This window comes from Brassica oleracea, chromosome C3, assembly GCF_000695525.1.
Source record: "Brassica oleracea var. oleracea cultivar TO1000 chromosome C3, BOL, whole genome shotgun sequence".
In the NCBI taxonomy this organism is placed as follows: domain Eukaryota; kingdom Viridiplantae; phylum Streptophyta; class Magnoliopsida; order Brassicales; family Brassicaceae; genus Brassica; species Brassica oleracea.
In genome coordinates this window covers 57,730,055-57,737,741 of record NC_027750.1, presented here as the reverse complement: position 1 = coordinate 57,737,741, position 7,687 = coordinate 57,730,055, and positions in this window count along the sequence as shown.

Sequence of the window (7,687 nt, the reverse complement as noted above, 5' to 3'; positions counted from 1 at the left end):
AATTAATGTTTGGTGTTTGCAGAGAAGCTGAACGGAGACGGCAAAGGTAAAGAGACGAAGAACAATTAAAGAAACCCTAATCGACAAAACGCTGTGTTTAATAACATAATAAAACATTAATTGAACGGGAAAATTCAAATCATACCATATAATTTAAAAACCAAACGCGAGAACAAAATTACTAAACCAAAACGAGAATCATGAACCCCACAGTCTTTATAAAATGCATACGTATACACCTTAAGGAGAGAGTAAACTCTCCTATCATAAATATATATTAGTTTCGGCCATCAATGTACAAAGTATCCTTTAGTTTAGTGGTATAAATGTTGGTGTTTATATCTCAATAACTCGGGTTCGAGCCACAGGTTTGACATTTTTTTCACACTTTTTAAAAGTGGGACCCACAGACCGCTGACGTAGCGGCACCGGAATGAGGCAACTGCCTCATTATATTATAGATTAGAATGGTGTATTTTTTTTTTGAAACACTTAGAAGGGTGTATATATTCATGCATTAATGAAGTTTTAAAACGTGTAACAAATATATATACCTCTATTTGATATAACACTAACTAGAATTTGATCCGCGCGCCCGCGCAGATATTTGTTTTCATTTTTGTATAAATAGATATTATTTTAATGTTTATCAGTTAATATTTAAAATATTTGTCATATTTATAAAAAATTATAAACACAATAATTAAATAGTTTATGTGCTATAAAAAGTAGTGACTCGTGGGCTCTACTAAATCTTACAAATGTTGACCTATTGATATGTTTGAGTAATATTTTTTTTAACACCAAATTATTTTCCAGATGTCTAATCATTTAAATATTTTGATCATATATGGACCATATGACGAGATTTAGATACGTTAGAAAAATAATAATCGGTTATAAAAATTAAATATTGCTTTACAAGTAATTCAAAGATATTTAAAACTGAGTATTAGATTTTATTGTTGAAAATAATTATTAGTAACCAAAATGGTTAAACATATATTTTATAAATTTTTGAAATATATATAATTTTAGGCGAGATTTAGTTATATTAAAAATAATATCCAGTTACAAACTCATGTCATATTGTTCTACAAGTAATTTAAAGATATTGATTCTTAGCATATATATTTTATTGTTCAAAATAATTAATGGTAACAGTAATGGTTAAACATATATTTCAGGAATATTCAAAATAATTAATTGTAACAATATCTAAGTTTAATATTGTTAAAATCGATCTTAAATTTGAATATTCCTAAAAATTAGCTTAATCGTTTTATGAAATATGTTAAACACGAAAATTTAACTAAACTTGATTTAGGAAATGATTTAATAAAATAGGAAAAGACAACAATTACTTGATATGTTCATTTAATTATTTCAGTAACATAGAGTTGTAAATAAGTTAGAAAACTAAAGGACATATTTTATTGGTAATTCTCTTTTAATAATAATTATAATATAGATTATGTTGCGAACAAAATCCAGATAGCAATAACACACTATATTTTGAGTTGAAAGTTCTATACCACAGATATACATATCTCTTACTTGAAAGTTAGGTTTCGTTTTGAACTGGTTCGATTCTGCGTCAGTTATATAGATATATAACACACTATATTTATTCCAATTAGGAAAAAAAACGTTGGCAATCATGACATGACTTTTAAAACTTTCAAGCGGGTGCGCGGGTATTCGGTTTTACTTTAAAAAATAATAATATTTTTCTTATATAAATGGTAATATGTATTTTAAATTTTATATGTATTAAATAACTGTTTAATATATTTCTAAAAAAATAATTTTATAATGAATAATGAATAATGAATAATTTTATTTTATTTTTTGAACCGTCAACCGTATCATCCACATTTTTTAAATATGATCTGTGTGTTTGTGCAAATTTATTTTATGGATCAAAATTTTAAGGTAAATAAATTTTTTATCTATGTTTATATTTGATCTATGCGATCAAATAATTCAATATATTATTTACAACTAGGGCCGGGCCGCGCTTCGCGCGGCGAGCGAGTGAATTCATTAAGTATTCAACATGATTTTTTTTTTTAATTTCAAAATGCAATTATATATATAGGAAATTATGTGAAATTGCTTTATATAGAATTTTCGTCAATTGAACATCAAAATTGTTGCAATAAGTAAACTGCATGATAGATGATTTGTCTTTTGCTTTATAAAATACATATCATAATTTTTCTCGTTATAAATCACTTCAAAATCACAAAAGAATAATTGTTAAATAAAATGAATCATATTTTGATCAGATAAAATAACTGAACTAAAAGATTTATTTTAAAACACAAAATACTACTCTATGCCATTTTACTATTTACATAATGTTTAAAATAATTTCGATGCAAAATTTATTTGAAAAATGCTTATAAATTGATCCATAATTTTTTATGTTCCATGATATATAATTAATTATAAGATTAACATTTTTAATTATATTATTTTGGAAAAAATAGTTACCCAACTGTTATTTTCATTATTTCTAGATAATTATGTAGTTCTGAAATTAAAACCTCAAAGACTCTTTGGATTAAAAATAACCGGTACCAAAATTGATATTAAGATAATTATTAAATTTCAACTGCAAATTTAACATTTTCATAGCATCTCCTTTGATCTTATTTTGTTTGACCTCTATGTGTAAGTTTAGATATTCACAGATGCGTTAACGTATCCATCCACCAAAAGAAAATATTAGAGTAGATAAGTCCAAACCATCATTCTTCGCTGCTTCTTCTCCTTCGCAAAACTTTGGGTTTAAGTGGTTATTTTTGTTTTGTTGTAATGTTTATTTCATAATTTAAATCTTATTTTAGGTGAAAATAAACAAATTATTAATAGCAAATTACATCCCATGTGAGACTTTTAAAGTTGTATAATTGAGATAGAGATTTCATTTTATTTGTTTATAAGTAATAATTTTTAAAGATTTGTGTTACAAATAGTTTCAAACGCTTCGTAAAGAGATGAAAGTATTCTCTTTACTGTGTTTTCTCTCTCTCCATCTCTGGTACTTCGTTTGAGCTTATTTGAGTCATTTTTTCTGTTTCCAAGACTCCAAATCCATACAAATATAATTTTTAAAAATCTTAGGAAAGCATTAACTGGTTTTTGATAAATGGGTTGGTTAAATGACAAACAGTTAAAATTCAAATGGAGCCTTCAAAGGTATTCATGTTTCTTTGTTGCAATTCTTTATCTCATTGGATTGTTGTTCTTGGGTGTTCTCAAAGGTATAATAGTCACTTCTTCTCTTGCATATTGTTTTGGTGTATTTGAATTAGGTCAGTTAGTCAAATATGCTGAGCAATTTTTAGATATTCTTAATCAATGTAGTGAGCAATTTATTTTGTAGTTTTAGGGACTGAGTAGTTTTTAGGAATATGTATTTGATTCTTTCAGATCAAAATCATATGATATTAAAAAATGTTTAAATTTTAATAAATATTTAAATATGCATTATTTATTTTCATTAAAAATTGAAAGTAACATATTAACATTCACTATTTCTTTTAGTTATGTGTATTAAAAATCATTAAAAAGAGTTTTATGTTTGACCAAAAACATTAAGAAGAGTTTTATGTAAATGTAACTGATTTACATTTTTTTATTGGAAGAGGTAAAGGAAGAGTAAGAGCGGAAACATCACATTTGCATGTGAAAATAAGGTGTTACTTTGAATTGAAACCCAAGCGCCATATTTTTGTTATTTTATCCTATTTTTTAAGGTTTAAAGGTTCTACTAAAATTTCATAAAATTCGACAAATTGAGTTTTTGTTTTTGTCACGAAGATTTTCTAATCATTTAAGGACAATCTTCTGTCTTAATAAGAAGTAAGCACATTTACAGACAGTCTTAGGTATATAGATTAAATGAAAATACATTTATTAATTTGTTTTATTTGATAAATACAGAATTGAAGAGGAACTATTTGTTCGCAAAAGAAGTAAATGTCTATCAATAGAAAGAATCAAGCTAGTAATGAGAAAACTACGTAGTTACTGTAAAATATTATGCAGTGTATTTGTTATCATAAGTTAACTATAAAAATTATTACTCATTCCGTTCGAATTTACTTGACGTTCTAAATAATGTTTTTGTCAATATATTCGAAGTTCTCAGAATTCTATGTAAAGAATAAAGAATGATAAAATATGACATTTTCTACCTTTGTAATTAATGATCTTTAGTGAAATGATATAAAACTAATTTAGTTTTGAACACTGACGAAAAGATTAAAATAGACATTACATCAACTTCTTTGATCTTCTTTTATAAAAAAAAAAAATTCGTTAATCTACGTGCAGACATCATGTAATTCCGAACGGAAGAAAGTACTATTTTTATAAAAAATGTAAGAATTATTACTCGAAATAATCCAGAAAACTTACAGTTGGTTTTTTTATTTCTTTGAATTGGATTTTGATCTAAACGTAATTATTTAACTCTATTCAATTAAGGTAAAAAAAACATTATAGAACTCTCAAATTTTATAAAAAGGGGGAAAGTAAAAGATTTTTGTTTCGTTCTTACGCAAGTGCAAATAAATAACAGAGACGTGGTGAATAATCAGCTAAATTAGCCGGTAATATTGCTAATTACACATCTATATATATAAAAGAGTGTTTTAATATCGTATGATTTGTTTCTTATTGCTTGAAAATGTAAATTTAAATATCTGATCGGGCGGTTGCATAACCATTTACTCTTTCTTTTTATATTTTTGTCACTATCATCTTAAAATGCCATAAGAGAAAGCAACTTCGTCGTGTCAAGCATATGTCACACAGAAAATATTGTAGTTGGACACGTGTGTAGTCTGAAAATGAGGGTCATCTTTAGCTGGATTTAAAGTTTATGCATCTTATTTGGGCCTCAATGATAAGCCCGATTCGTTGTAACCAAATTGTCCTTTAGAGTCTTAATGACGACAAAAAAACAGAAGCGACTTCGTCTGTTACCTGTCTTTAGTTTTCTTCAGACGGAGTATCTAATCTCTCTTTTTCTGTGCTTTCTGAGAGAATATAAAAATAGCATATGGATTCTCCGGCGGTAATGGTGGGTCGGAGTTTAACGATGGTGCTGGTAGATTTATCTGTGGTGGTCCGGAACTGTCACAAACTCCGGTAATAATAATCATCAGCCGACGTATTGGAATCATATTCCCGAAATATCCGAAAACGGAGTTTCGAGTGGGAATGGAATCGCCGATAAATGATTTTCATGCAACTCAGCAGCAACACTCGTTTCATATTCAAGCAAATACCAACGCTTTTTTTCTAAGGTGCGTGAAAGCCTAGAACTTTTCATAATCTTCAGTCGCCAACGATCGGAAAATACAGATAGAAATCCTCAAATTGATTTAGAAGAAGAAAGTGATGAACTTCACATGATCGAACTCACTGATTTATAGATGAAGATCCGTTTGGGATAGGAAGAGGTGTATTGAATGAGATGGCTTCAGATGAATGGGTCGGTGATGTTAATGACAAAATTAATTGTGTTAAGTGAATCTAATCGACAACGGCAACCGTTTGCCAGTGATGTCTTCATTGTTTTTTGGATAGAAAGATCGACATGAAAGCGGCGATGTGATATCACGGGAAAGAAGAAGTGTGACGTTGTTAACCTAAGTTAAGCCAGACCCAATTTTAGAAAGCCCACATAAATAACACACACGTTTAAATGAAACACAAAACTTTGGTTACCTGGAAACGTGGCGGCTCCTCCTGCTTTAACTTTCTGACGTGGCAGAGGATATGGAGGGCCCATGAAAGAGTAAAACACTCTTTTATATATATATATATTTTGTGTTTTATATTATGTATCTTTATAACATTTTTGTGTCTTTTCGACATAGTTAATAAACCAAAATAAACAATAACTAATCCGTAATAATGGACATTTTATTACATTTTTGGCATTGATTAGGTATAATTTATTTGTTTAGCATTGATTAAGTATAATTTATTAAACTTATATCGGTGAGGTAGAAAATCAAATAAATTGTTGCGGTGTGCATTCAGGTTAAAGACCTAGCAAGTTAAAACATGCAACTTGGAGTAGTTCTTTTGTGTGGATCGTAAAAATGCTATTTGAAAACAGAAAGAGAGCAACATATAAAATAAAGATCAACTGAACTTGCTCTAAACCGGTAAACTATATGTTACTTTAATTGCAATATAACGCATAGCAAGTTGTCAACATTTTAACCCCGAATCGATGATGAACAGGTCTAACACCGGGGAATTTGCCAAAACTAACTCACAACTTGATTTTAATTCCAAACATATAGTTAAACTTGAATCATATGCAAAACTAACCTAAAAACCTTGTGAAATTACAGTTCATCCCCTTGTGACTAAACAAAAAAATAGAAGCTATTTTTACGAATATAGCCCTAGTAAGTCGTCTGGACGACTTCAAAGTAAGTCTTCTGGTGTAGCTGATCTTAAAAATAATTTATAAATTTTTAAAAAAATATTTTGATAAGCGAAAAATTAAAATCATGTAATTATAAACAGTTTTAAGTGATATAAATTAAAATATAACAAAATTGAATTGTTTTCAACATAGATGAGTGCAGGTAGTGAATCATGGTATTCTTTGGTCTAGGGTTTGGCAACATATGTTGTAGTATTATATGTATATTTAGGGTTAGATTTTGGAAAGCTTGAATGTTTTTTTGAAAAATTATTTTTTTACCTATACATGTTTATTTTTGTGTATAGTAAACACTTTTGAAGTTTAATTTGATTTTATGAAGTGTTTAGTTAGTTAATTAAGTTTAGGGGTTATGTTTTGGGTCTAGGCGACTTACATTTCAGTCGTCTGGTGAAGAAATTAAAACAGACGACTTACATGTAAGTCGTCCAAATATTCCCGCCTAAAATTAAAAAAAAAATTATTTTCCCACTTAAATAATTTAAACCAGACGACTTACTTGTAAGTCGTCTGGGAAGTCTTCTATTTTAGTTTCCCACTAAAAATATTTTAATTTCCCGCTAAAAATATTAAAGTCTTCTGGACGACTTAAGAGTAAGTCGTCTATGAAGTCGTCTGAATCAAAAATATTTAACCTAATTGGATTTTTGTCTCTCCATATAAAGAAAAATTTACACATTCTCTCTTCTCCTCTCAAATGGTTGCAACAAACATGTAATGTTCATCACTCTAAAACTCTTCAACCTCTCTCTAATCTCATTAACTTGAAAACACCAAACTTTATATGAATTTTTCATTTTTGTCTCATGTCATTCGTACTAATCTATCTTTTTTTGTAGGTTTTTAATCAGATGGTACTCATCTTCCACTCATTTAAAGGTAGATCTATTAATTTTANATATGTATTTTTGTGTGTTCTATAAAGGTAGATTTATCTATTCTTCCACTCATTTTCTCTGTTTTAAAGTCATTTGAACGTTTTTGGATATGCAGGTTTTTCAGATCTGGATTTGATATGCGGGATTTTCAGATCTGGAAGATTCTGGGACGACTTACATGTTAGTCGTCTAAAATATAATGCACTAGACGACTTCCAGGAAGTCTCCCAGACGACTTCCATTTCAGTCGTCTGGACTTCCTGGAAGTCGTCTGGACTTCATGGAAGTCTTCTGACGAAGTCTCCCTTTCATAATAGATCTGAGC